Genomic DNA, 27,862 nt, shown 5'->3' on the forward strand with positions numbered 1-27,862 from the left:
ATTCTCAAGGCGGAGCTTTGGCGACAAGTACGTCTTCTTTATGGCTTACTACGCGCGTTCTGTTCCATTCAGTATTCGAATTGGATGGCTGAGTTTCAAGGTCTTTGTCGATTATCAGCCCTGACTACAGAACTTTGGTGGAGGCATATTTTGTTACTCCTTCTCAAAGGAATCCGCTGAGTGTGAAGTCGGCGGACAACTTGGTGGTCCCGGGAAACGTGCCAATTTCTAACAATGTTGCGTCGGGTTTAAAGAAAGGACCTAAATTCAATCTCGAGCCGAAGATTTCGGCCCATGAGCTCTTAGCTCTGATTACAAGACTTGCTGCAAGAGCATGGGAAGAGGAGCGCGAACGCTGTCTTCTGGAAGGTGTAGATAGCCTATTAAAGACAAAAGCTCCTGTTCGTCAGAAGACTGGCACTAGGTTCTTCGTGGATTTCTTCAAAGAGAACGGCCTCGTTCTTCTTCAAGCGGACAAAGAGGGTGGATTCGTCGCCATGCCACTAGCCACCTCCCAGGAAAAGTTGGGACAAGCAATTTCTAAGAACTTCGGGCCCACCGATTTGAATCTCGCCAAGGTTAAATGGCAAGCAGTGCGGATGTGTGGTGATCTGAACTTCGCCAAGCTGGCCAAGGCAGTGAAGAAATGTAAGGGTACTAGTTTAGTGGTGTTTTTTGCCGTTAAGACCCACAAGTTAGAAATGCCCTTTCGTTCCATTGTGAGCGAACGCGGTACGTGGCAACACCAGCTCAGCAAATTTCTCATGTTACACCTTAACGGGCTTCAAACTGATGACCCGAATTCCGTTAAGAACTCGCTAGACGTGATTGCCTTTCTGAGAGAAAATTCCTCTGTACGGTGTGGTTTTTCTATTGATGTTGTCGACCTGTTTTATTCGGTACCACATTCTGAACTGCTTCCTTGCGTCAGAAATTGCATTGAGATGAACGGAGTGGTGTCGTTTCAGAATGTTTGCGGAATTTCTGTAGAAGATTTTATGTCACTTTTCGAATTTTATATTAATAGTACCGTGGTTTCTTATAATGACAAGTTTTTGTACAGAGGAAAGGCATATGCATCAGCTCATGTGTGGCGCTGGTGCTGTGTAACATTTTCTTGTCGTCCATAGACTCAGATTTGAATGAACCTATTGACTCTAAAGATTTTAAGATATTTCGATACGTCGATGACTTCCTGGTGATTTTGAACTCTACTAACCAAGTGAGTTACAGTACTACCTTGGACAAAGTTTTAACCGTTTTTAGATCCCATGGAAGGAGCCTGACTTTTACCTACGAGGAATCCAGTAATAAGGAACTGCAATTCCTAGATATCAGAATAACCTTTAACAATAACTTCACGTTCTGGTCATATCGTCCTCGTGCTAAAAAGGAGTTGCTTAATTTTCAATCGGCGCACTCTAAAAATGTTAAGAGGGGCATAGCGACAATGTGCTTGCATTCCGCGCTAAGCAGATCTTGCGAACACATGATGGTCCACAGTTTTGATTATCAGGTGTCGCGTCTGCAATCAGCTGGTTTTCCGTCCTCAGTCATAACTAGTGTTTCGGAGAGCTTGCGCAAGAAATTGAAAGGCATGCGAAAAAGGGCAGAACCTAATCAGCATAATAAAAGGCCGGAAATTATACCCTATATTCATAAGGTCGCCCACAACCTTAAGAAGGTTGTGGGCAGACACGATGTTCCCGTGGTGTTTTCCGCCCCTAACAAGCTCTCGCGGCTATGCGCCCGTGTGTCTGAGAAAAACAATAAGCCCGCCTGTGACATACAGCATGTAAAACCGTATTGCCCGTGCGTAGTTGGGGTGGTTTATGAAGTATCCCTCTGTGGTAGGACATACATCGGCCAGACTGGTCGATGTTTAAATATCCGATTAAAGGAACATGAAGCCTCCCTTAACAATGTATCTGGTTTACACTTGCCTTCGCGTTGCAAGTCCTGCCCATGCGCGCCGCGGTTTTTCTAAACCAGGGTGCTTGGGAAAAGTCGAAATCAGGTGGCCAGAGAATTGTTGGAGGCTTTTTGCATAAATAAAAAGGGTTCCCAATGTGTTAGTGTGCCTTCCTTGAGTTTATATCACAACGAATTGCACTTTATAGAAAAGTCTTGATAACTCAAAGTAGGTTGTCATTCTGTTACCGTGAGTGTCAATGTGACATGCGCATGCATGTGAAGCTACCTGGAATGTAATGTGGTTTCCAATAAAACAGTTGTTAGTTTGGCACCAGTCCTGTCATTTCGTGTCCTCGTACCTTTGTGCCTCCAAATTTTTGTCAGACCATGCACCAACTAGCGCAAGAACGCGTTTTAGTCTTCGCCATAGGACCTGACGCAACAGAACGGGACAAACACGCAGTCTGTATTTTGCACACGACACTCATGCATACGTATATTGAATACACATTATTCACATCAACTTCAGTATATGCATAAACCGTGTATGGTTATTGGTTTCAATGTTTTGTAGCTTGTGAAACCTAATTCGCCGGTGAAGTGCTGTAACGCGTGCGGTTTGTCGTACCGTAAAAATATTTTGCAAGCTATTATGTGCAGTTATGTGCATAAAAATTACAATTTTTTTTCGAAATGCATGCGGGCCGCACTCCACATGAGAGCGATCTCCTGGCTTTTGTCCACAATGAATACTTGTTTTCACAGAAATTCAGGTTGCCAATTTCAAATTCGTTTATTTCTTTTTGGATTAGCTCAGATATCTGTTCCATGTAAAATAGCTGCATGAATATTAAGCTTTGTTTGTTGAACGTAGGCCTATCACCATAAAGCAAAGCACATTTCTGAGCACTCTTTTGAGCGAAACTTGTGTTTAGGATGCATTGTATGAGGACAAACTTGCAATAAACTTACCCCCTCTTGCCCAAACAATGAGGACAGACGGCCGGGTTCCTTGACATTGAAAGACAGAATCCGAAGAGATGCCACTGTCAGGATATCTGCAAAGTAATAGAATTGATAGTGAAAACTTCAATGCACTTTTTTAGTCATTTCCCAACGTTTCCCAAATGTGAGAAAGGTTAATTTTGTGAAGTATTCACTGATTTTACAGAACATTCTTTATCTACGCATGAAACTATGCAACACTACGCCAGTTTAATTTCATTCAACACATCAAACATGCCATCAAAGAATTTCAGTTCAGCACCAGACATGAGTTGAAAACCTCGAGATATTTTTAAAGAACCAAACATTTATACGCAGATACACCCTAGAAGGTACCATTTAAGAAACTAAACCTTTAAGTACAGATGTGCTCTAATGGTATGACCATAAGACGAAACCCAGCAAAAATCATTTGTCATGAAGTGTGGGTCTAAAAGATGCCATGAAGCCTTTGTAACGCGAACACACCGATACTCACGGTGTGTTCGCAGGCTCTCAGGAGATATTTGTTGTGCCTTTTCAAGCAATGCCATTACAGCTGTTTGGCCAGGAATCTGTCGCTGTTCTGCCATTTTCACAATTTTGTTGATCCCTTGTTCGATGCAACGCAATGGGTCAGTCTTAGTGAGCCTTGCAAAGTCCCTGCAAAACTTTAAAAAGAAAATGCATCCAAAGTGCTATGCAACAAGGACCCAGCATACACACAGCAATGATCTTACATGACCATGGCATCTGCAAGAACAGCATTTAGGTTTACAATTGGGCAAGGGTTGTAAACAATTCAATTGAAGCGTCTGACCTGAAAAAATGCTAACTGCAACTTTTTCTCGAGGTGTGCATGATAGTGAAGATTATGAGTCACACACAAAAAAGGTAATTGTGCTGACAGTTTAATCTAAATGACATAAGGACAGACTTAATGGCATGGCTAATGAGTCTTCTGCCCAAATACATTTGAGCCCCAACTTTTTCATCAGAACGATATTTTGAAAGCAGTATATAGTTGGGATTCTATATGTTTTGTCAAGGAAAAGGGAGCTTGCGCATTAAAGATGGGCTTCTCAGCAAGTTACAAAAGCTATATTTTTAAAATAAAGCTGCCTCCTCAGCCAAGCAAGCTAACATGCTGTGATCGTTCAGAGTAGTAGTAGTAACTAACTTACCCTCGCAAAGTCAATCATGTACGAGTACTTCATTTTTGCCTCATGAACACTAGCTGTTGTGACGTCAGAGTCTTTGGCGACACGTAAAAGCCAGCCTTTTATCGGTTTGATCTTCATCGGGAGAACTCCTGCCGGACTCACAGATGAGCCACTCTGTATGCATTGCGAAGCTTGTTTCATCCTCGCCAACTGTCGTAGTAGCGATGACACCGGTCTGCGGGAAGCAACACCAATATAAGTGATTGCAGCATAAAAGCATCTGCCCTATGCGGAGCAAGACTGCAGTATGATCGTTTAAGGGTCCCTTTAACGGCTAAAACCAATACTATTCGTGACCCTTCGAGACTAACTAAATTTCGACTATGCCATTCAAATGCACTTACAGATCGAAGGAAACGCAAATGTCATTTTGGTGGTTTTGGATGCCACAGGCCGCCATACTGTTCGCTAGAGGCCCATACGTGAATTTGTAGACGAGCTGGGACTTCAGTGAATATACGACAACCCAATCGAAATACCTCCGGAGAAGTTGATGCACACTGCTTCGCACTGTCCACTTGTGGGCGCAGTTGCATTTACGAGAAGTCGGGCATAGTGTCTTCAGGAGAGATATCTACATACTCATCGAACGTCTTGTCAAGTATCTGTGAATGGTGAAGCACAACTGTATTTTATATTGTCTACAGTCAAGTCATGTCATACCAATTCTGCTATAAAGTTCACCAAAGGTCGCAATGGCACCAACACCATAGCATGTAAATAATGCCGTTCATGACATGCAATGATATTCATGCTACGACCTGTCATTTATGTTCGTCTCTCAGTCATCTTACACCACACCAATTTTGGTATACATCCCATTTACGAAACGGCCAGGAGAGCACGAAGTCGTAGGCGGCTAGATAGATAGATAGATAGATAGATAGATAGATAGATAGATAGATAGATAGATAGATAGATAGATAGATAGATAGATAGATAGATAGATAGATAGATAGATAGATAGATAGATAGATAGATAGATAGATAGATAGATAGATAGATAGATAGATAGATAGATACGCTCAACGTCGCCGAAATTTGCTAAGAAATGCTTCGCATTAAAAAAGCATCACTCCAAGCGCTGCGACCAGAACGAACCAATTTCAGCATGTTAGTTGCTCGTCGCTTACAGTTGCGACGGGAGCGATCGGTCGTTTTGTCTGTGCCAGCAACTTTCCGAAGATCACTCTGTTTCTGGTCATGTGAAACACCCTTTAGCAAAATAAACACCGCTCATACTCTAACGTTTAACGAAGAGCCTCTTTCATGTATGCAGTACTTACGCATAACGCTCAACAAACGAACAAAGGAATACGTCCACTTGCCTGAAATGGAGTTGTCAGGTCCACCTCGCCGCCGAGAACTGGGCACGCGCTGATTGCCTGTTTAAGCGCGCTGATTGTTCCATCTTCGAGGACGTATGTTCTTGCCACACCAATGTGCGGTACGCTAACTACGCAACGCGGCATCGCACGCAAACATGCATACACAGGATCACTGGCGTTTTCAAAGAGTTGCTTTGAAGCAGCGCCGAGCGGGAAACCAAACCATGTGACCGAGGCAGAACAGCAGAGTCGCAATACTTGTGACTACAGTATAACAAATGCTACAATTTAATCTTAAAGTACTAGTATTTGCAAACATTTCTGCCTCCAATTGGGCAGAAAAATTATGTAAAGAATGAGTCTTGTTTACAATTTATTAAAATATAATATTAAAATCACGCATAGAAGGCGCGACAAACTGTATATACCAAATAGTAGTGCGATATATAGATTTTTGTGGGATTTGCTTGCCACGAGAGTTTCGGACTGAAGATGCTGTAGATGCAATGTACTCTTTTGAAATGGCGCTGTTGATTGGGAGCGTTGAGTGGGAGGCTTGTATTTCTGTATATTAAGAAATGTATGGTTTACATGTACAGTCGTGGGCACGGAGGAAGGCTGGCGCGATGGCAGAAAAGTGAGGAAAAAATGACGTCATAGCGGCCATATTTACTGGGCGCAATGGCGGCGATGCTATGGTGACGTGGCACGCCGTGTTGTGCAGTGTAGCTGGCGTACCGGCGGCGGCTTGAGCGCGCCCGGCCTCGTATACCGAACTTACTTACATCATTTTTTTGTGCCGTGTTGTTCGCTATGCAGTGTTCAACCGGTGGTTATTTTTGTACCTAGCAACATTTCGAAAACCTGCTGGTAGCCACGGGGTCTCAACAGTGTGTAGAACGAGCTCGTATCCACGTACCGTGCAGCGGATAAAGTAGATGAAGTACGTATTTGAAGCACTTAGCAAAATAGGGCTTAACCACCATTGCAGAACGGAGCCACTGATAGAACGGAACCACGACGAACGCCTTGCAGGTCAGGGACGGTTGAGCAGTGTTCCCGCTTGTCCTGCCAGCGGACGAAACATTCGCGCCCCGCAAGACGAAGTGAGGACATCACATATGTAGATTCGTGTTCTATACGTTTACAGTAAGAACTTGCTTGTGCGCATTAAAACACCTTTTCTGTTTTGCTTGCGATGCTCGCTTCTAGCAGTGTACTCTCGGCATTAGGGCAACCGCGTTCGAGTGTCATTCGCGCACCTGCACCGTGCACAAGGTGACCGGTCGCATAATGCTGACGCCGGAGAGCTTTTACGTGGAACAGGGGCACGGTGACCGGTCGCCGCGTGAGAAACGGAATACAACCATAGAAGGCGGCGTACGGCCGATCGTGTTTTCTGTACAGTGCGTGAATATATGTCGTAAATACATTCACACCACGCGCCGTAGTCAGCGTATCAAGTTCGCGGCGTTATCTTGTGCTTTCCTCCTTGTCGGTGTGCTGTTGCTCGCCACATTTCCCGGGCCAGTGCGTGGCTGCCTTGTTCAGTAAGTTAAAACGATTCCTCAAGCCATGACAAAAATACGTGTTTGGACTCGTAAACTTTCGTTGGTTTAGCCATGAATCTGTATGCCGGAATGTATGCACGTACGTGAAGTATACGAGCTCTGTCTTCATCGCCTAGCATTAAGTGCCGTGAGATGGTGCGGATTTTATTCGTACACTATCGCTGCGTGAAGCTCGCATTGCGGCTGATAGCCTGAACAGAGGAAAACAAAGCAGCAGCATAAAACTAAAGCGTTTAAAATAATGGCTGCGGCTTAGCTCGGCTATATATAGGTTCGGTTATGCAAGCGAAAGCTTGTTTATTTGGTTCTGCTTGTTTACTCTCGTAGCCGAAGCACAGTTTGACAACCGAACGATATGGCTAGTCGAACGTTCCGTGCTGCGTGCACTCACTGCAGTCGTTTCGTCAATTACGGAAGCCGTCGCCGCAGTCGACGCGAGAAACACCAGGCTCCTAAACTGCCTAAACGCCTAAACTACCAACAGACGCTCGCGCGCTCCTCTGCTAGCAGATGCGCGCGCTCCTTGCGTTTTCACCTTGGACGCTGAGGAAGGGCATTCAAGGGTAGACAGACGAGCTGGCAAACGCGTTCGCTGTAGGCTCGTACGCAACTGCAACGCACGAAATGACTTCGCCAGCGGTATCGCGCTGGCCCAGCGTGTTGAATTCCGTTCAGTTGGTTTCGGATCGCCACGCAGCCCACGCACGTGCCTTTCGAGCCGGCGAGAGCGACGTGCCTCCCACTGCGCTGTTCGCACGTAAACAAGAGAGGAGGGTCTGCCCAGTCAATATGGCCGACTTCCTACTTCACCGAGAGTGACGTCAGGGCGCCTCCTCAGCTCTTTCCTTCCTCCGTGGTCGTGGAACAGCTTTTGTCGGCCACGTCAGGTGCAAACGAGGCCGACAGCTTTACGGGTGAAAGTCAAAATCCTGTTGTAGCTCCACAAGCTACGTATACAGACAATGGCTAGCCAGCTTGTAGCGCAACGCCTGGTTAGCGTCGACCGTGAGCTGAAGAGGCCGAGACCGCACGAGTGCCAGAACCAATGTAGAACTCAGGGTCGGCCTGGCGCTGCCGCCACTCAGATATCCGCTACTTAAGTAGGGCTTCTAATGTGACCGTGGTGGCCAAGCAGTCGACCTCTAAAAGCTGTTGGCTATGTTCGTTGACCACGTTGCTCACAAACTTTTCGGCGACTGTAACCCTTATGGGTGCTCTTCGGCACCGATTAGCTGTAGCACCCTTCTTGCACCCTAGTTTACACCCTTCTGATGTATGCACCCTTTGAGTTCCGCTTGTAAGGTGCTGCGGCCCAAATAGGGTGCTCGAAGGGTGTGAAGTAGGGTGTCGCACCCTTTTTTACACCCTAATGGGTCAGAATATGTTTAGTATGTACGTACATCGACGTGGATCACAAGAAATGGGACGACATTCTACCGTATGTCACGTGCGCCTATAGTACAGCGCAGCAGGAAACTACGCGAATGACGCCATTTAGTCTTCATCATGGCCGTGAAGCGACAACGATGCTTGATGCCATGTTACTGCATGACTGCAATGATACAGACACGGAAGCCGAAGCTTTTACTCAACGAGTCGAAGAGGCGAGGCAGTTTGCACGCGTCCGAATTGCCCGGCAGCAGAGTTACGACGCACAACGCTGTAACCTGGAACACCGATGCCAGTTACCAACCAGACGAGAAAATGTGGGTCTGGAGCCCTATTCTCCGACGGCGACTTTCTGAAAAATTACTGAAGAGTTATTTTGGTCCCTACAGTGCTGTACGACGCGTAAGTGACGTAAACTATGAGGTCATCCCTGACCGCCCCTCCCGAACCCACCAGCACAAATCGGAAATCCGATTTGTGGAAATCGGAATTTCCGATTTGTGGCTCTCCCCCTTACGCCGTGGCCTCTCCCCCTTACACTCTCTGAGCAATGATGTGATGGCGTCGGGGAACGAGGTTCTGCAGACGCGCGATGAACCAACGCGTTGTATCCTAGTCAGAGCGGGCTGGCACGCGCTAGAGCGTTCGGGCCTGTGTAAGGGGCTGGGTAAGACGCTGTGACCTCTCCCCTTAACACTCTCTCAGCAATCACGTGATGGCGTCGGGGAACGTTATTCTGCAGACGCGGAACGACGCCACGTGCTCCCGCGTAGCGTGGCGATGAACCCGCGTGACGTGCGCCATCAATCGCGACGAGTAATAACAACAGAGACTACAGTGAATTCATTGTGTACTCCACTTGCAAGTACGCGTTAACATCGGGAAGGTGCCTGTGATGAGCGGAACTTTAAGTCGACCCATGAGCTGCTTGCAACCCCACTTGGTTTCCTTTAGTGGGAGATGGTGTAATTTTTTGCTGAGAGTTTAACACGTACTGCTCAGAGAGTTTAGCTGTGTCGTGCCGCCCCAGCGACATCTTGTCAGCATAAAACGTGGCCGGCGCGCGAGAAACCATGCGAACCATGCATGGTTCATGCGAATTGCACGTTCAAACTACACAGAAAATTACACCATCTCCCGCTAAAGGGGACCATGAGGCGATGCGAAGCAGGAGCACTTGCACGATCGCGTTCCGTTGGCGTTTGTTGGGCATGCTACCGACCTCGCGTCGTGGAATGCGAAGAGGGACGCTACGCGCGTCGTATCTTCCATCTAGCCTGGCCGTTAATTCTCACAGGGCGAGCGGGGAACGCGGTCGACAGGTGGGCGAGAGGGGGGCAGCGTAGGAGAGGAGAGAGAAGGGGAGGGGACACGCATGCGCTCGAGCTCATCGCGGCGTTCCGCAGGAGAGAATTTCGGCATGTCTAGCCCGCGTTTCAGAGGATGAGTGGAAAGGGGAGGGGAGAGGGGTATGGGTGAAAAGCAGGGGCGAGGGTAAGTGGAGAGTGGAAGGGGAGAGGGGAAGGGAGAGGGTGAGTGGAGAGGAGGTGTGTGAAGAGGGTATGCGCATGCGCAGTAAGGGTGGTCACGCCGCACACCACCACCACCGGATTGAGCTCCACCTTAAGATACTTCTCATCTAAAAACGTCCTCCCAAAACAACGACTACTGAAAACACACCAATGCAATGCTCGCTGAAAGCCTCAGCGTGGCACTGAAATGCCCGACTTTTAGATGCGAAGTATCTTAAGGCGGAGCTCAATCCGGTGGTGGTGGTGTGCGGCGTGACCACCCTTACTGCGCATGCGCATACCCTCTCCACTTCCCCTCTCCCTATCCCCTGTCGCCTCCCCCCTTCCCCTCCCCCTTTCCACTCTTCCTCTGAAACGCGGGCTAGACATGCCGAAATTCTCTCATGCTCAACGCCGCGATGAGCTCGAGCGCATGCGCGTCCCCTTCGCTTCTCTCTCCACTCCTACACTGCCCCCCTCTCGCCCGCTTGTCGACCGCGTTCCCCGCTCGCCCTGTGAGAATTAACGGCCAGGCTAGATGGAAGATATAACGCGCGTAGCGTCCCTCTCCGCGTTCCACGAGGCGAGGTCGGTAGCATGCCCAACGAACGCCAACGGAAGGCGATCGTGCAAGTGCTCCGGCTTCGCATCGCCTCATGGTCCCCTTTAGCGGGAGATGGTGTAATTTTTCATAAACCCGCGGTGATAAGGTGAGCTAGTTTTTGCAAGCATCTCAAGAGCACCGTAGGGCACCGTGACTTCGATTGAAATTCTAGATGGCGTCATCACATTAACGGTTTTGCTCAATAACCAATCAATGTGCACCAGAGAGGGTAGTTTTGCGATTGCCGCCTTTGGCGATCCCGTCACAATACGGACTTTGTGTGCTAGGGGGTGTGCGAATAGCGAAATGTCATCTCGAATCGTGTTCGAATTGAATACAGACAAAGGATATAGAATATCGAATCAAATACAAAATATTTTTGTGAATTGAAAGAAAGAACAAAGAAATGAAACCTTACCATGTCCTCGAGCACATAACGTGGTGAGTAGGGGTTACCTAAAGACTACAAATCGTTATGCAGAAGCAAGCTGTTCCACATGACCTGTCTTCAGGGTCTTTCGCCATCATATTACGGTATTTCATGCAGTTGAAAGCGTGCGCCCATTTGGCACCTCAGTAGCCGGGGTGGGAAGGAATTGCAAAGCAATTTTGGCTATTCCTAGATAAAGCGTAGCTGCAAGCTCTTTCCATCATTTCAAAGGATAATTCTTCCTCGGGATCAGGGGCACAGTGAAGTATTTTTGAACCTCTTGACTTTGAGTTCTGACCTCAGTGTGCTCGTTATTTTTTTTTGCGCTAGCAGTTCGACAGTCTCCCTGACCTTTATTCCTGGAGCTATGACGCCGGAAATGGCAATATGTCTTTTAATATGAACATGCGCTCGCTTTTGAACCAGGGTATCGGAGAAAGTTTTAACAAAAGGCCTCCTGTAATGACGTTAACGTCGGTTTTAGACACCGCACCCCAACAATGTTGCGCCATTGGCCTTTACCGCGTTTTAAATATTCGTCCTGTCGAATTATTCAAAACTTCGAATACTAGCTGACTTCCGAGTCAGAATAATCTGACTCGAAAGACGAGTCAGATTATTCGATTAGGTATTATTCAATTCTTCTTCGAAACTCGAATATTCGCACACCACTTGTGTTTACGTAGCATTTTGCAAACTTTGTTGTCGCTGTGCTGAAATAAAGGCGCAAAGTTTATCATTTTTCCTTCCGCGTGCCGGCTCTTTTGCCGATAAAATTTCACTGCAGGTGAAGTGTGCTCATGCAGAGTAAGGGCACGGCTCGCCCTCGCGACTTCATGGTCGTGTGGTTCGACGCCTTAGGCAAATCGTAACTGCCGAAAGCAATATCATTCAATGTCCAGCTGTCTCTTCCGAGCCTCTCTGTCTGAGGTGAACGAATGGTACAAAATTCAGACGTGTGAACCAAAGCGAAAAAATTCGGCATACACCTATACATTATTATTTGGCAATTGCTCAGGGGGGACAGGTTGGTTAAGCCATTAGTGCACGAATCCTGGCCACGGCGGCCGCATTTTCGATGAAGGCGAAAATGCTTGAGGCCCGTGTGCTTAGATTTGGGTGCACGTACGTTAAAAAAATTTCCAGATCCCTCCACTGAGGCGTCTCTCATGATCATATTGTGGCTCCGGGACGTTCGACACCAGCGATTATTAGTCACTAATGCATACATACGCTTTCAACTATTTCACACAAAAAATGCGTAAGTGGAGACCTTCTCCAAAATGATCAAAAACAAAAAATTAGCTTTGGTATTTTTTTTCTCTGATTGCCTTTACTTTTTCTTGCATTTTTCCAGTATTGCCACTGTGTCGGTAGAGTGTCAGCAGACTGCTTTCCTCCATGTAAATGCAGTTGTGAGTACGATGGTAAACGTTGGGGCATATGCATCTTACGCAGGCGACCTCACCTTCGCCATCACCCAAGAGGGAAATAAGTCACCATTGTGGAGGTGGAAGAATAAATGATCTCCAAACGGTTTGATGAGTGTTTATGTGACCCACCGTGCCTGCCCACATTGGAAAATATACATTCTCACCTATGCAGCGTATGTATCTGTCAAACTCGAAGTATTTCCAAGCGAACCAAATGCACTTTGAACGTCCTTATCCACCCATCCATCTATCCGTCCATGCCTGAGTGTCCTCGTGGTCGCCTCTTTAACTTGGTATAATCTGAAATTGGCATAGAGGGCATGAGGGTATGACGAACATGACTGTCTGGTCATGACATGAATAGTGTGAAAATGCTGTCGCGCACGTCACGAAAACCTTTCCTCCACTCGCCTGTGGCACATAGCCGTGTGTCACGGGCCACAGTATTCGGGCATGCGCCACAGATTATTACTACTTTGTATCTACCTAGGAACAGCGAGAACAGCATTGGAACAAAGATTGGACCCGAGGTATGCAAAGAATAGAAATTAGGATCAGCAGGAATCGAACACATGCATTCTGCGTGGCAGTCAAGTTTTCTACCGCAAAGCGGAGATGCAAGGGGCCGCCGAGCAGCTCAGTACGGCTTGCACAGCTCTCTGTATTCCAATGTGACTGCTGTTGAAAATGCTTCAACCCATCAAACCAGGATATCAATCGACGCATGAAGCCACAGGGAACACGATGATAGCACCTTTTCGGTATTTGGTGAGGCTTTGGTGAGGCTCACAGGAAGCAGCGACCCTGAAAGCCCGCAGCCACGAGCCAGCGTCGTTGATCTAAACGCCAGCTCGGCGCGGCCACCGCTGCGCCTCGGCATGGCGACGGAGATGCTAGGCGCGTTCGAAGCAACATCTAGCCACGATGAGCCCACACCTGCGGAGAACATGGATCTCACGGGGCCAAGGTCGTCAACGATGTGAAGATGTATGGCAGACACGATGGAATAGCCGACCCAAGCCGATAAAACTGAGGGACGCCCGCGGACGGACGACGACTGGCACACGGTATCGACGTTAAGGCAAAAGAAGCAGCAAGCGCTAGAGCGCAAAAGAGGAACGGACTCGACGGCCCGCACTAGCCCAACAAATCCACATCAACGTTGTGCCATCAAAGTTGTGCGACCCCACCAGGGTCTGCCTTTGAAGTCTATCAGCACACCGGCCCGGGCCGAAGCAATGGTCACAGTCTGCAACTACGAAATCAGAGGTGAGCAATTTTTGCTCCGCATAAAGCCACCTTCTAATATCGCAACTCTCTCGAAATCGAGTCAGGACGTTGCGCAACGGGCCCGCCAAATCAGTTATCTCGCAGTCAACAGGCGTGCACACGCAGACAACCTATATGCTGCCACCGAAGAGGACGCTATTCGGCGAGTTATACATGGTCTTCCACCCCGAACACCGCCGGAAACCATCGATGCAAATCTGCGTATATGAACTTAAGGCGTCGAATTTAATAATAATATCTGGGGTTTAACGTCCCAAAACCACGATATGATTATGAGAGACGCCGTAGTGGAGGGCTCCGGAAATTTCGACCACCTGGGGTTCTTTAACGTGCACCTAAATCTAAGTACACGGGCCTCAAACATTTTCGCCTCCATCGAAAATGCAGCCGCCGCGGCCGGGATTCGATCCCGGGACCTTCGGGTCAGCAGTCGAGCGCCATAACCACTAGACCACCGTGGCGGGGGAGGCGTCGAATTTATCCACGTGAGAATGATCGGCGACACAAAAAGTGTGGCCCTCATTTTTGAGCCGCGCGTCGCTGCCGCGAGTGGTTTACTAGAACGGCGGCGAACTGCTATGTTATCCTTACCGTGCAGGTGTGCAAAACATGCCATGCAAAGGGACATCAGACGGACGTCTGTCCCCAGCCAGACTTGAGCCTGTGCCGCACTTCCGGACACAGATACCCAGCGGACGGACATCCACATGAACCTAAGCGCGCTTCATGCGGGAGTGCCCACATCATCGGGGACCGGAGCTGCCAGCAACGCCTTAAGCGAGCGAGACCCCCTGAAGATAGAAAACGCACCGACAAGCCTAAAGTTGCAACAGAGTCCCAAAACCACTGGTTCTTCTCTGAAGATGAGGAGTAGAAATTCGCCGAAGGCCAGAACAGCCAACAGCCTGATAAACCGGGAAGGGCTACACTGCAATCCTCTCGGCAAGCAAGAGCCTGGTCCAAGTCATCGCCAACCCGCCAAAGCAGATCCTACTCTCGGCCACGAGAGGTACCCATGAAGAACGGACATCGCCTCCACCACCCGGGCACCCACCGAAGGAGAGGGCCGCCACCCCTCGACGTAAGCCAGGCAGTGGCCGCGTCCTCCACGACCACACCTATGACACAAAATGAGGAGCACAAAAAGATAATAGCTGAAAACTAATAATACAGGGCAACCTTGAACAGCATAAACGAGCTAGACGCGCTTAAACGTCAAATGACAGCGATGACGGTGCAGGGAGGAACACAATAGACAAACACACACGCACAACCACCGAACACACAGGTCACATCAGCCGCAAACCCAGCCCACGGCATCGCCACCTCCAGCCACCACACAACAGCTGGAAGGAAAACTGAATAGAGGGTCAGGGTGAGTGGAGAGGGGAAAGGGGAGAGGGGAAGAGGACAGGAGGAATGGTTAGGGGGAGTGGAGCGATGTCTTTCGGCCTTGTCTTTAAAAAGCGATGTCTTGCGGCCTTGGTTCATGCGGGCTACACGGAGGGGGTGGAGTGGGAGAGGGTGAGTGGAGAGAGGAAAGGGGAGAGGGGAAGAGGACAGGAGGAATGGTGAGGGGGAGTGGAGCGATGTCTTGCGGCCTTGTCTTTAAAAAGCGATGTCTTGCGGCCTTGGTTCATGCGGGCCTACACGGTATTGCATCGGGCGCGTAGCAGTGATTTAAACGCTGTATTCTTTTTTCTTTGTTTCTTTTCCTTTTTTTTGCATTTAGGTCACTGATGCGCGGCGCAACTCGCAGACGCGAACGCAAATGTCGCAGCATGCCGACTTTCCTCGGTGCGGACGAGCAAGAGGGGAGACGCACGCGTTCCTTCATTGCGTGTGTCGCGTGCCCCGCCGTGTTCAAGATTATGCTACGCCAGTGCCGCCGCTACTTTCTTCAATAAAGGGAACACTGGTTTGCAAGTTGCGCCGGCTTCGGTTGCGCCACTTAGAATAATCTAGCACACACTAGTTATGTGATCCACCTGCTCGCGTGCCGAAGAGGGCAGGGAAGGGATTTGTCTTGCGAAGGCTACACGGGGCGAGCGGCAAGGGTTTGCAGCTCGCCTCCTCGCATCGTGGTTTCGCCCGGCTACAAATTATTGTTTTTCTCAGCTTCTAACGGACCGATTAGAAAAATTCTTGTGGCATAATGATTTTCATTGGGCTTGCAACAACTTCCAATGTCTAACTAAAATTCGTTATGTCACCTGGTGAGGGGCCCTTTAAAGCGTTTCGTCTTGCAAGACGTGTTTTTGGCTCGATGTTAACCGCGCCGCAGTTGGAAGGCTTAGAGGTGCAACATATGTCAAGGAGCAGACAGACAGACAGACAGACAGACAGACAGACAGACAGACAGACAGACAGACAGACAGACAGACAGACAGACAGACAGACAGACAGAGAACTGTATTTAGGTCCTGAGGAACGCTACTACTCAAGGCAGTAGAGAAGCGGGCCGTACCCACGTGATGACTGGTAGGCTGTCCGCACTGCCGGGTCGCAGGATTATGTCGACGGCCCTGAGTTGATGCAGACAGTCTCAACTCCTGATCGCAAAGCAACATTCCTCTCCGGTAGTGAGCTGACAACCCTGTAATGAAGGGCACTGCCAGAGTATGTGATCTGACCTACACTTTAAGCACGGTAACGTTTACTAATAATATCTGGGGTTTAACGTCCCAAAACCACGATATGATTATAAGAGCCGCCGTAGTGGAGGGCTCCGGAAATTTAGACCACCTGGGGTCGTTTAACGTGCACCTAAACCTAAGTACACGGGCCCCAAACATTTTCACCTCCATCGAAAATGCGGCCGCCGCGGTCGGGATTTGATCCCGCGAACTTCGGGTCAGAGCAGTCGAGCGCCATAACGACTAGACCACCGTGGCGGGGCAGTAACGTTTACTAAAGGTGCACATTTTCACAAATATGTGTACCTGTAAAATAAAAGCTATGTGGTTGCCTTTGCAAAATTAACCTTTATTAAAAATGCGCAAATTTACTTACTCAAATAACCTCTTACCGGTTCACAATATCGAGCGTTCTGATGTAAAAATGGAGGTTGCGTTGTACAGTACGCGGTATACTGTTTACACAAAACGGCTTGGAGGAGATATTATACGGCCACCGCTGTGCTGCGCCTCTCCTTTCCTCTGCTCTTCAACACTTTCCAGGAGGTTACGCTCATCGCATATTTTCATCAGCCAGGTGTGCCGCAGCAACAGAAGCACGACTTTCCAATCTTTCGCACTTCTTGCTGCGCGTGCCTCGTGTTTTTTGGTCGCGCTTTCTTGTGCGGTTTTAATACACCATCTATATACGTACGCTAAGAAATGAGAACCTTTGCGGAAGACGTCACATAGGTGCTTCTCGGAACACGCGCGGTGGCGCACTGTAATAATTCAAGTACATGGCTGCTTATAGAACGTGACAAGGGCGGTGGTCGAGTCCAAACACGTCGCCATCGCTCGTTACAAGAGGGAGCCAAAGAAGATAAGAAAAAAAAAACATTCACATAGTCGAGGCGGTTTAGAGTTAGCATGCACTGCAGCAGTGACAACTCAACCGCGAGTATTATTAAAATGTGGTCGCCCGTGAGTATCAATGAAAACCAGATATTTTTAATAACAGTATCATAATATACGTGTCAGGCTATCCTCTCTTGGTACAACTTCTATGCAGTTTAAGCATTAGGTCGGCGTGATTATAACCCCTGAATTACTTTCCTCCTGCTCGCGCACTTTCACTGACTGTGCGATTCGTGCTTATCAAACTATGTGCTTTGTGATAATGAATACCATGTAGTGAAGAGAGGACGACGAAGAAACACACGAGCTGAGCCATAGTTGAAGGCGAACAAGAACAAGAATAAGAAGCTAGCAAGCAAGCAAGCCGCAGTGTCAAGTGTAGCAGGGGACTCCAGCTCGCGCTTGCCCGGAGTTTGGCTGCTTGACGCCCGCCGCTCTCCGACGCCCCACTCTAGACGCCTGTTGACATTCTCTGAAGACGCGTCAATAAACCACGTCACATTTGGTGGAGGTACGTGGATTCCCAGTACCAACCTGGACCTTCGCTCCCGGAAACTCCCCCGGTTCGTGACCACATCGCCACCATGGCCGAGGAGACCCCTCTACAGTCGGGACCTTCGGCAGTCCACGTCACCTGCGGCGCCGTGTATCGCCAGCGAGATCCATCCATCTTTACCGGCTCAGGTGACTCGGACGTGGAAGAATGGCTCTCGAAATACGAACGTGTGAGTGCCAGCAACAAATGGGACGACCAAATGAAGCTTGGCTACGTCCAGTTCTACCTTGCAGACATCGCCCAGCTGTGGTATAACAACCACGAGAGCGACATTCCCACTTGGTCCGTCTTTAAGACTTCCATTACGGACGTTTTCGGTTGGCCATCGGCTCTCAAGCTTCGGGCAGAGCAGCGCTTGCGTCAACGCGCGCAGCAACCCGGCGAGAACTTCACGGGCTACATTGAGGATGTGCTGAACCTCTGCAACCGCGCGAACCCTACCATGACCGAAGAGGATAAGATCAAGCACATCCTGAAGGGCATCGAGGACGATGCTTTTCAGATTCTCCTCGCAAGGAATCCCACCACAGTCGCTGCACTCGTCTCCTTGTGTCAGAGCTTTGACGAGTTGCGTCGGCAGCGCTCGATCGCGCGCCAAGCCCTCACGACGACCGACACGCTATCGAGCTTGCACGTTACTGCTCGCCCTGCCGATCAGCAGCCGCTGCTATCCACCATCAAGGAGTTTATCCGCGAAGAAGTAGCGCGTCAGCTTTTACTACTACCTCTCACGAACGAGCCAGTGCAGACTTTGACCCCTGACCTTCAACACGTCATTCGGACCCAAATTGCTGAGCACCTACCACCATCTATACCCCAACAACCACTCGCCACTGCGCCGCTCACTTACGCAGCTATCGCTGCTCGACCCCCTCAGCAGCCTATGCCGTATACCCGACCTGCGATGCCAACCCCTGCAATGCCAACCCCTGCGATGCCGACCCCTGCCTCGCCGCTGACCACGACTTCGCCGCTTCACTACGCGGGGCCCTCGCCTTCGTTTTTCCGCCGTCAAGACGTGTGGCGAACGCCGGACAACAGGCCCATCTGCTTCGCCTGTGGTGTCGCTGGACACGTCGCTCACCACTGCCGCCGTTGCCCACCTTCTTTCTTCGACAGCGTGGCCACACCTGATCCCTCGTCGTCACGAACACCACCTAGGTACGCCGCTGATAATCGACCATCCTTCTACAATCGTCGATCACCATCTCCTCGACGACGCTCTCTGTCACCCATGCGTCGTCGCTCAGCTACAAAGGAGGGAAACTGATTGCTGCAGTTCCCGAGGCAAGGGCTGCATGCAAGTCGAACTGCCCATGGCCTCCATGTGTTTCGCCGCCAAATGGTATAGACGTCGATGTCGAAGGAACCGCCGCCGTTGCGCTTATCGACACAGGGGCCGCCGTTTCCGTCATCTCTGAGACACTGTGCCGCAACATAAAGAAGTTGACGACGTCGCTCTCAGGACTAATGCTCCGTACTGCAGCTCACACTGCATTGCGCCGTCAGCTGTCTGCACTGTGCGAGTCACCATACAAGGTGCACTTTACATGATCGAGTTCTTTGTGCTACCGACCTCCTCCCATGACATTATTCTCGGTTGGGACTTCCTATCGAGTCATAGCGCCATCATAGACTGTTCTCGTGCAGAAGTAGCTGTTATGCAGCTGCAGACCTCTCTTTCTTCGGACCCTCCCCACAAATTAATCGTCGCTGAGGACACAGATATACCCCCAAACACGTGGACCCTTGTAGCACTGACCTGTACGACCGCACCAGACGGAACAGCACTCTTTGCCCCGTCGGACGTATTTCTACGTCGTCGCGGCTTACGACTGCCATTTGCAGTACTGTCCATTAATTCTGGCGCTACGATAAGGCTCGTTGCCAACTCGCTGACGTCCGCCGTTACCTTGCTTCGCGGGGAATCTTTGGGGCACGTACAAGACGTCGACCTCTTGCGTTCCCTGGACTTCTCTGCGGACCAACACCACCTTCAGCTGAACGCCATGACGTCACCTGTTCCCAACTCTTCAGCCCCAGATAATTTCCGCCCTTCAATCGCCGACGATCTACCGCCATCGCATCGCAGCCAACTCCTCGCCCTTCTACACGACTTCCGCTCGTCCATCGATTGTGCCAGCCAACCTTGGGCCGCACGACGAGCGTCACACACCACATCGACACCGGTTCACATGCTCCCTTACGCCAACGACCCTATCGAGTTTGCTCGGCAGAACGGCAAATTATACTTGTGCGCAAGAAGGATGGATCAATAAGGTTCTGCGTTGACTATCGCCGCCTCAATAAGATTACTCGAAAGGATGTGTACCCGTTGCCACGCATCGATGACGCTCTCGATTGCTTACAAGGGACAGACTATTTCTCGTCTTTAGATTTACGCTCGGGTTATTGGCAAGTACCGATGGATGCCACCGATCGTGCGAAGACTGCTTTCGTCACTCCTGATGGACTCTACGAGTTTAACATCATGCCTTTCGGATTGTGCAACGCCCCAGCTACCTTCGAACGAATGATGGACAACATCCTTCGCGGCTACAAGTGGAACACCTGCCTTTGCTACCTCGACGGCATCGTAGTCTCGTAGTCTTTTCTAGGGATTTCCCTACTCACCTTGCCCGCCTACGTGAGATTTTGACGTGCCTCACCTCAGCTGGTCTTCAACTCAACATCAAAAAGTGTCATTTTGCGGCACACCAGTTGACGATACTGGGTCACGTCGTCTGCAAGGAAGGCGTTCTTCCGGACCCAGCGAAACTCCGGGCCGTTGCCGAATACCCCAAGCCCACTTGCATGAAGACGCTTCGAAGTTTCATTGGGCTGTGTTCCTATTTTCGCCGATTTGTCCGCGACATTGCTTCCATCATCGCCCCTATTACCAATATTTTGACAACTTAATAATAATATCTGGGGTTTTACGTCCCAAAACCAAGATATGATTATGAGAGACGCCGTAGTGGAGGGCTCCGGAAATTTCGACCATCTGGTGTTCTTTAACGTGCACCTAAATCTAAGTACACGGGCCTCTACCATTTCGCCTCCATCGAAATGCGACCGCCGCGGCCGGGCTCGAACCCGCGACCTTCGGGTCAGCAGCCGAGCACCGTAACCGCTATACCACCGCAGCGGACGAATATTTTGACAACTTGTAAAGGCCTGTCTGCTTGGTCAAGAGAGTGCGACACATCTTCAGAAACACTACGGCGCTTACTGACATCGCCTCCAATACTTCGGCACTTTGACCCTGATGCGCCAACGGAAATCCATACTGACGCCAGCGGCGTCGGCCTTGGTGCAGTACTGGCTCAAAAGAAACCGGGATACCAAGAATACGTCGTCACTTACGCGAGTCGAACTCTCAAGAAAGCCTAGTGCAATTATTCGGTTACTGAGAAGGAATGCCTTGCCATAATTTGGGCTTTGGCTAAGTTTCGCCCGTACCTCTATGGCCGCCCTTTCGACGGCGTCACGGACCACCATGCTCTATGTTGGCTCTCATCGCTGAAAGATCCGTCGGGACGCCTCGGTCGTTGGGCGCTTCGGCTGAAAAAGTACGACATTCGTGTTGTGTACCGATCAGGCCGCAAGCACTCTGATGCTGATGCGCTCTCCCGCTCACCGCTAGCGTCCGACACAGCTTCCCCATCAGCTTCCTTGGCGCCAGTCGACGTCGCAGACATGTCGTTGGAGCAACGCAAGGATGCGTGGGTTTGCCACATGCTCGACTTTCTGGCTGATCCATCAGCTTACTCCGCTTCAAGAACTCTTCGTCGCCAAGCGCCCCATTTCGCTATTCGAGATGGTCTCCTCTATCGGCGGAATTACGCGCCTGATGGTCGGAGGTGGCTCCTTGTGATACCTCGCCACATGCGCATGGAAATTTGCGCTGCTTTTCACACCGACCCGCAAAGCGCTCACGCCGGCGTTCTCAAGACCTACAACCGCCTGCGTCAGCGATACTTTTGGCGCGGACTGTATTCATTTGTGTGCAAGTATATCCGCTCTTGTACCGCCTGTCAGCGACGAAAGGCCCCACCCCAACGACCAGCCGGTACGCTTCAGCCTCTCCCGTGCCCGGCGCGTCCGTTTGACCGCGTTGGTATTGATTTATACGGCCCGCTTCCCTCGACCACTTCTGGGAACAGATGGATTATTGTCGGCGTAGACCACCTCACGCCTTACGCAGAGACTGCAGCTTTGGCCACAGCAACAGCCAGAGAAGTTGCGTGTTTCTTTCTACGCAACTTCGTCCTGCGCCACGGCGCCCCGCGCGAACTTTTGAGCGACAGAGGACGTGCTTTCCTGTCCTGAAGCTATTGAGCATTGCTCGTTCAGTGCAATATCGTTCACCGGATGACGACCGCATATCATCCACAAACCATTGGCCTAACCGAAAGGTTTAATGGCACTCTCGGTGATATGCTGACGATGTACACCGCATCCGACCAGACCAACTGGGACACCGTTCTTCCTTTCGTGACTTACGCGTACAACACTACTACGCAAGCCACCACAGGATTCTCACCGTTCTTTCTTTTATACGGACGAGAGCCATCATGCATGCTGGACACCATGCTTCCTTACACACCTGACGCATGTGAGTACAGCCCAATTTCCGACTTTGCCAGGTACGCAGAAGATTGCCGACAGTTGGCCCGTTCATTTACGACAGAGGACCAAGGTCGTCAGAAGCTTAGGCGCGACGACGACGGACCTCTTGCTGCTTTCAAGACAGGTGCTCTCGTCTGGCTTTGGGTACCGCCGAACACTCCTGGACTTTCCTACAAGTTACTAGCCCGATACCACGGCCCCTACCGCATTCTTGCTCAGACGTCTCCCGTCAATTACGAGGTCGAACCCTTGACACCATCTGACGACTTGCGCCGTCGCGGCCGAGAAATCGTCCACGTGTCTCGCATCAAGCCATATTATGACCCCGCCATCTTGTCAACACCTTAAGTCGCCAGGATGGCTCCGCTATTTCCCGGGGGCCAATGTAGTGAAGAGAGGACGACGAAGAAACACACGAGCAAGCTAGCAAGCAAGCAAGCCGCAGTGTCAAGAGTAGCAGGGGACTCCAGCTCGCGCTTGCCCGGATTTTGGCTGCTTGACGTCCGCCGCTCTCCGACGCCCTACTCTAGACCCCTGTTGACATTCCCTGAAGACGCGTCAATAAACCACGTCACAACCAGTATTCTACTTGTTACAGGGCTATTTGCCATTTTGTTGACCTACAAGTGTAGGATCAGCAATGGAAACGTAGATACTGACAAAACGTGAGGCTGACATAGCAGGGAAGCTGCTGAAGGCGGAAAAGAAGTGCGGGGTGCATTAAAATTGCCCCTCGCGGCGAGGAGTAGGCAACATAGATATACAAGCCACTCGCCATAGGCCACGTTAAGTCAGTTTTACGTACTTCTCGCGAAACCCAAGGAAATGTTTGAAATCATCGCGTAATAAGTGGCTGGCACGTATGTATACATATTCTATACGAATGCTGAATGATATTATCAGAAAATGAAGTAGTAAATGTAAATACATGCATGCGCACAAGTACAATACCAACAGCGCATACCAAGAGACGAAAAGCCGTTTTTTCGAGAGGTGCAAATTGTAATGCTTAAACATCTCGTAATTGGATCAAGAGAGGATGCTTCTCTGACACAAATGGCACAAATCACAATTAAGAGTAGCCCCACCACAAAGGTCTAATGGTTATGGCGCTAGATTGCTGACCCGAAGGTCGAGAGATCGAATCCCGGCTGCGGCGGCGGCATTTTCGTTGGAGGCGAAAATATTTGAGGCCCGTGTACTTCGATTTAGCTGCACGTTAAAGAACCCCAGGTGGTAGAAATTTCCGGAGCCCTCTACTACGGTGTCCCTCGTAATCATATCGGGGTTTTAGGAAGTTAAAGCTGAGATATTATCGCAGTTAAGAATATCTCTTTCACTCGCACTTCTTTTATCGTTTTAGGGGCAGACTACATTTCAACAACACAATGCTTGTGGTCGAAGGTGTGACGTTATGATGCATGCGAGCTCTAAGCCAACTCCAATCTCTTTCCACGGACACCGCAACTGTCGTGGTCTAAGCAGACATGTCCAAGAATTATTGCGAAGCTCCAGCGTACTCGAGTGTTCGACGGAATACCGTCTGGTGAGGTAAAGGCAAGATAAAAAACAGGTAACTGACCAATGTCAAAAAACAATATGTCGTTTCGGGGTCCCTACGGGTTCCTTGTTCACAATGTGCATTCAAGAAAGGGAAGGCCATATGACATCCACCGTGAAAGTTCTCATCACTCAGTGAACGTATTTGCACGCTGCATAATAAAGCCACAGAAAGAAGTAGGAAAATTTAGGAATGCAGAGAAAGAAGCACAAAAGGAAGAGCCACACTTCTGTTGCTAGGCGACACATTGCTGGGCCGATCATGCGCGTAGCGACTGCTCCGGAATGTCTCGCAGAAGAAAGATCGAAAGAAAAAAGAGGCACATGCCCTTTGTTAGGCGACACCTAGGTTGGTGGAGGACGGGGTAGAGCGGTTATACCGAGTGGAGCCCCCTGCAAATAATAGGTGATCAGAGTTGTATACCTATGCGCGCAGCATACCACAACTACTGGCGCTTATGGCAGCCAAAAAGAGGGTGATTGTGATTCCTTTAGATTTGTTGCTCGTGTTGTGCGTGGAACGTCTGCAATTCTGTTATGCTGCTAACTCACTCAAACCTCTAATACATACGTGCAGTATGTATAACTATGCACGTGCAACCTCTCCGGCTTTCTCCTTTGTTAAAACCAAAACGCGTTTCCTTTATTTTGCTCAGGTGATATGTTCGTTAATGGTTTAACAGGTAACTGTAGCATAGTTTGACAAACGGAAACCTTTGTGCGCAATTTAACACGTAAATGCATGTTAAATAATGTTTTTTTTTTTGCGTGGGGGCAAGACACAATACTGAGACTAAAAACAGCTTTTGCAAAATGGGGAAATGTTCGATTTTCCTGAGAATGCGCTGTAGAACACGGCATGTGAAGGCGTACAACACTCTGTACCTCAACGAAAGTTTACGTTAAACAAAACTTCAAAAAGAGGAGCGAATCAAGAGAGAGATAAAAGCGAAGGAAAGGCAGGGAGGTTAACCAGGTTGTACCCGGTTTGCTACCCTACACGGGGGAGGGGGAAGGGGAGAAAAAGTATAGAGAGAGCAAGGAGGAAAGAGGGAACAAGTAATACGCGCACACACATCGGTGTTCACCGCACACACACAGAGAGCGAATCAAGCACTGTACAAAACTGCTGTGCATAAGGAATTGTCTGAAAAAAACAAAAACTTGCACCATTAAAAAAGAATTCATATTTTATTACTTTATACCTCCAAAGCAGAAGACGTCAAAGTTAGCGCGATAGTCATCAATGCACATAAGTTTACTGATTACCTTTATGAATATTGTTTCAGGGACTTGTCTAGCTGATAGAAGGCCGCCGGTATTCAAAGAGTTGCTTCTTGTTTTCACCTGTTGTTAGTATCAATTTACAGAAGCAGGTGGTCGGCATCTGCAGTCAAACCCTCTCTTGCTTCACGCACAATCATGTTTCATCAGTCAATATGTCACTTGCTGCTTCCGCAATCTCCATGCTAGGCAGTGGATCCTAAAAAGAGAGGACTGTTATTTTGCGCTATCGCAACGGTTACTGTCATATTGCACACAACTGTTTATAACATGCAAGATGAGTTTCCAAGCTGCCTTTTAGGAGATCCTCTTAGCATGCCTTGGGCGGGATGTATGCTGTACACCGTTTCAACGCAACACATTGAATGATGGCAAAAAAAGAGAGAAAACATTGGTGCTATCTACGTATACCTTTGAACATTCCGGCTTTGAGAGTTAGATCACATGTACACTGATTCATCTTTTATAACCACAATGGCACGTTGCTTTCACCTTAGAACAGAACGAGAACAAAAAAGTTATCTTAGTGCCAGAGAACAAATTCGTATTGCCAAAGAACTAAGAGCATCGAAAGCCATACCAACCACGCCAGCCATGTCCCCTTTGGACTCATACTTTGCACGATTGCTGGAATTCGTGCTATCTAAAAAATCGTTAAACCGCAGCGTATCGCTTATTGCGTACCACAAAATTCTCAGCTGACCCGTTTCGATAGGGACGCAGAGCAAATACTGCCGGTAAGAATGCACCGCGTAAAAGCAAGACATATTTATTTTTTCTGACACGACCCAACTCTTACAGTAGAGTAAGCATGAATTCAGGTAATCTAAATTTTGAATGCCGTACATTGTTTTCTGTATGAGTGCAACTATGGAACGAAGATGACTAAGCATATATTTGTGGTAGGGTTTCAAGTTAGATGAAGACACAGGAGTTTAAATTATGACGGAAGCCTGTCTAGTTGGGATGATACTGAGCCGACCAAAGCAAAAATCACGCACACACACACACACACACACACACACACACACACACACACACACACACACACACACACACACACACACACACACACACACACACACGCACGCAAACATGTACATACACACGCCTGCGCGCACGCACACACACACGCAATCATGCACGCACACGCGCGTATGCACGCGCACACATACACACACACGCGCGCGCGCACCCACACACGCATACGCACGCACACACGCACGCAAACATGCACAACACACGCGCGCATGCACGAGCACACATGCACACACACACACACATGCACGCACAAACGCATGCACACGCACGCATGCACAAGGACGGCTCGGGTCCTACACAGGAGCCTTGTTCACAAGTAAAATGAAAACGTGTGTCCCTGCAGCTCGCTCTAAATACGCTTGAATATATCACGCGGGCAGCGCGCATATATAGAAGGTAGATTGCCATTGCTCGTGTTAAGATTGCGCGCAGTGGTCAGTAGCAAGAGCGACTCAAGACAAAGACGTCATGACAATCATTTTTCTCTAGCGCGAGCACGTGCCTTCCCCCAGTCGATTGCGTGTCCGCTGAAACGCGCTTAGCCAAAGCACTGGATTTAACAATTCATTTTTTTTTCACATCATAAATGTGCTTTGTGTGTGTGTATTAAATGTTTACTTTGACGACGCAGTGCCTCGTGTTTTCTACATACAGCTACACATGGAAGGATGCTTTGATTGCCTTTAGGACACTTCAAATGCGCACTTAACGCCATTGCATTGTCATTCGTGTACCTAAACCTTCACTGACATTCATTTCGGTAGCGCAAAAAAAAAAATTAAAGGCACATAGACAAGAGAGGACCGGTGCAAGACATCAACTGACTTTACTGCAAGGAAACATACAAAAGACCGTTGCACAGGCACGCACGCGCAACATAACTCTACGGGGGCTTTCTTTTTTGTTGATGTGTCTAATTTTCTTTGCGATACTGAAATTAATGCCAGTGATCACAACCAACTAGCCCGCATTACCGTATTTAAACCTCACACGTGCCCTTTAAACTACCGCAGCTGAGATTGAAGCATGGCGAAAAGTTGAATCAACCGACACTTTGCGTATAGACGCCACGAGATGTCATCTACCGGCGACCAGGACGTGACAAACTGCCCAGACTGCCATGGAGAGGAGCGAGTTACTGCTCACTCAGAGATCGTCTGGGCAACGCTGATCTGGGGCACTTTGTTTATGCCGCCTACAGTATTTGACGCCGTGACTGCAGCCTTCATCGAGCGTGTTGAAGGTGCCAGGACGGCCACAGTAATAAAGGTTAAACTTCTTTCCTTCATCGATTCTCACATAAACGTCTATGATAACAAATGGTCTTAGTCTGATGTTTGATAATATACGGCCAAACACCCATCTCGTGAAGTCAAATGCCAAGCAAATACTGCCAACAAGAATGTATTGCATAAAAGCATGACACGATTTATTTTTCTGACACGACCCATCTCGTACAGTAGCGTAGGTATGCGCATGAATTCAGGTAAACACGCGACATCAACACATATACACAAGCAAATACCGTACTGAACAGAGAATATTGCTTACCTGCAGATCACATTTACTGCTGTATTCG

This window comes from Rhipicephalus sanguineus, chromosome 3, assembly GCF_013339695.2.
Source record: "Rhipicephalus sanguineus isolate Rsan-2018 chromosome 3, BIME_Rsan_1.4, whole genome shotgun sequence".
NCBI classification, from domain to species: Eukaryota; Metazoa; Arthropoda; class Arachnida; order Ixodida; family Ixodidae; genus Rhipicephalus; species Rhipicephalus sanguineus.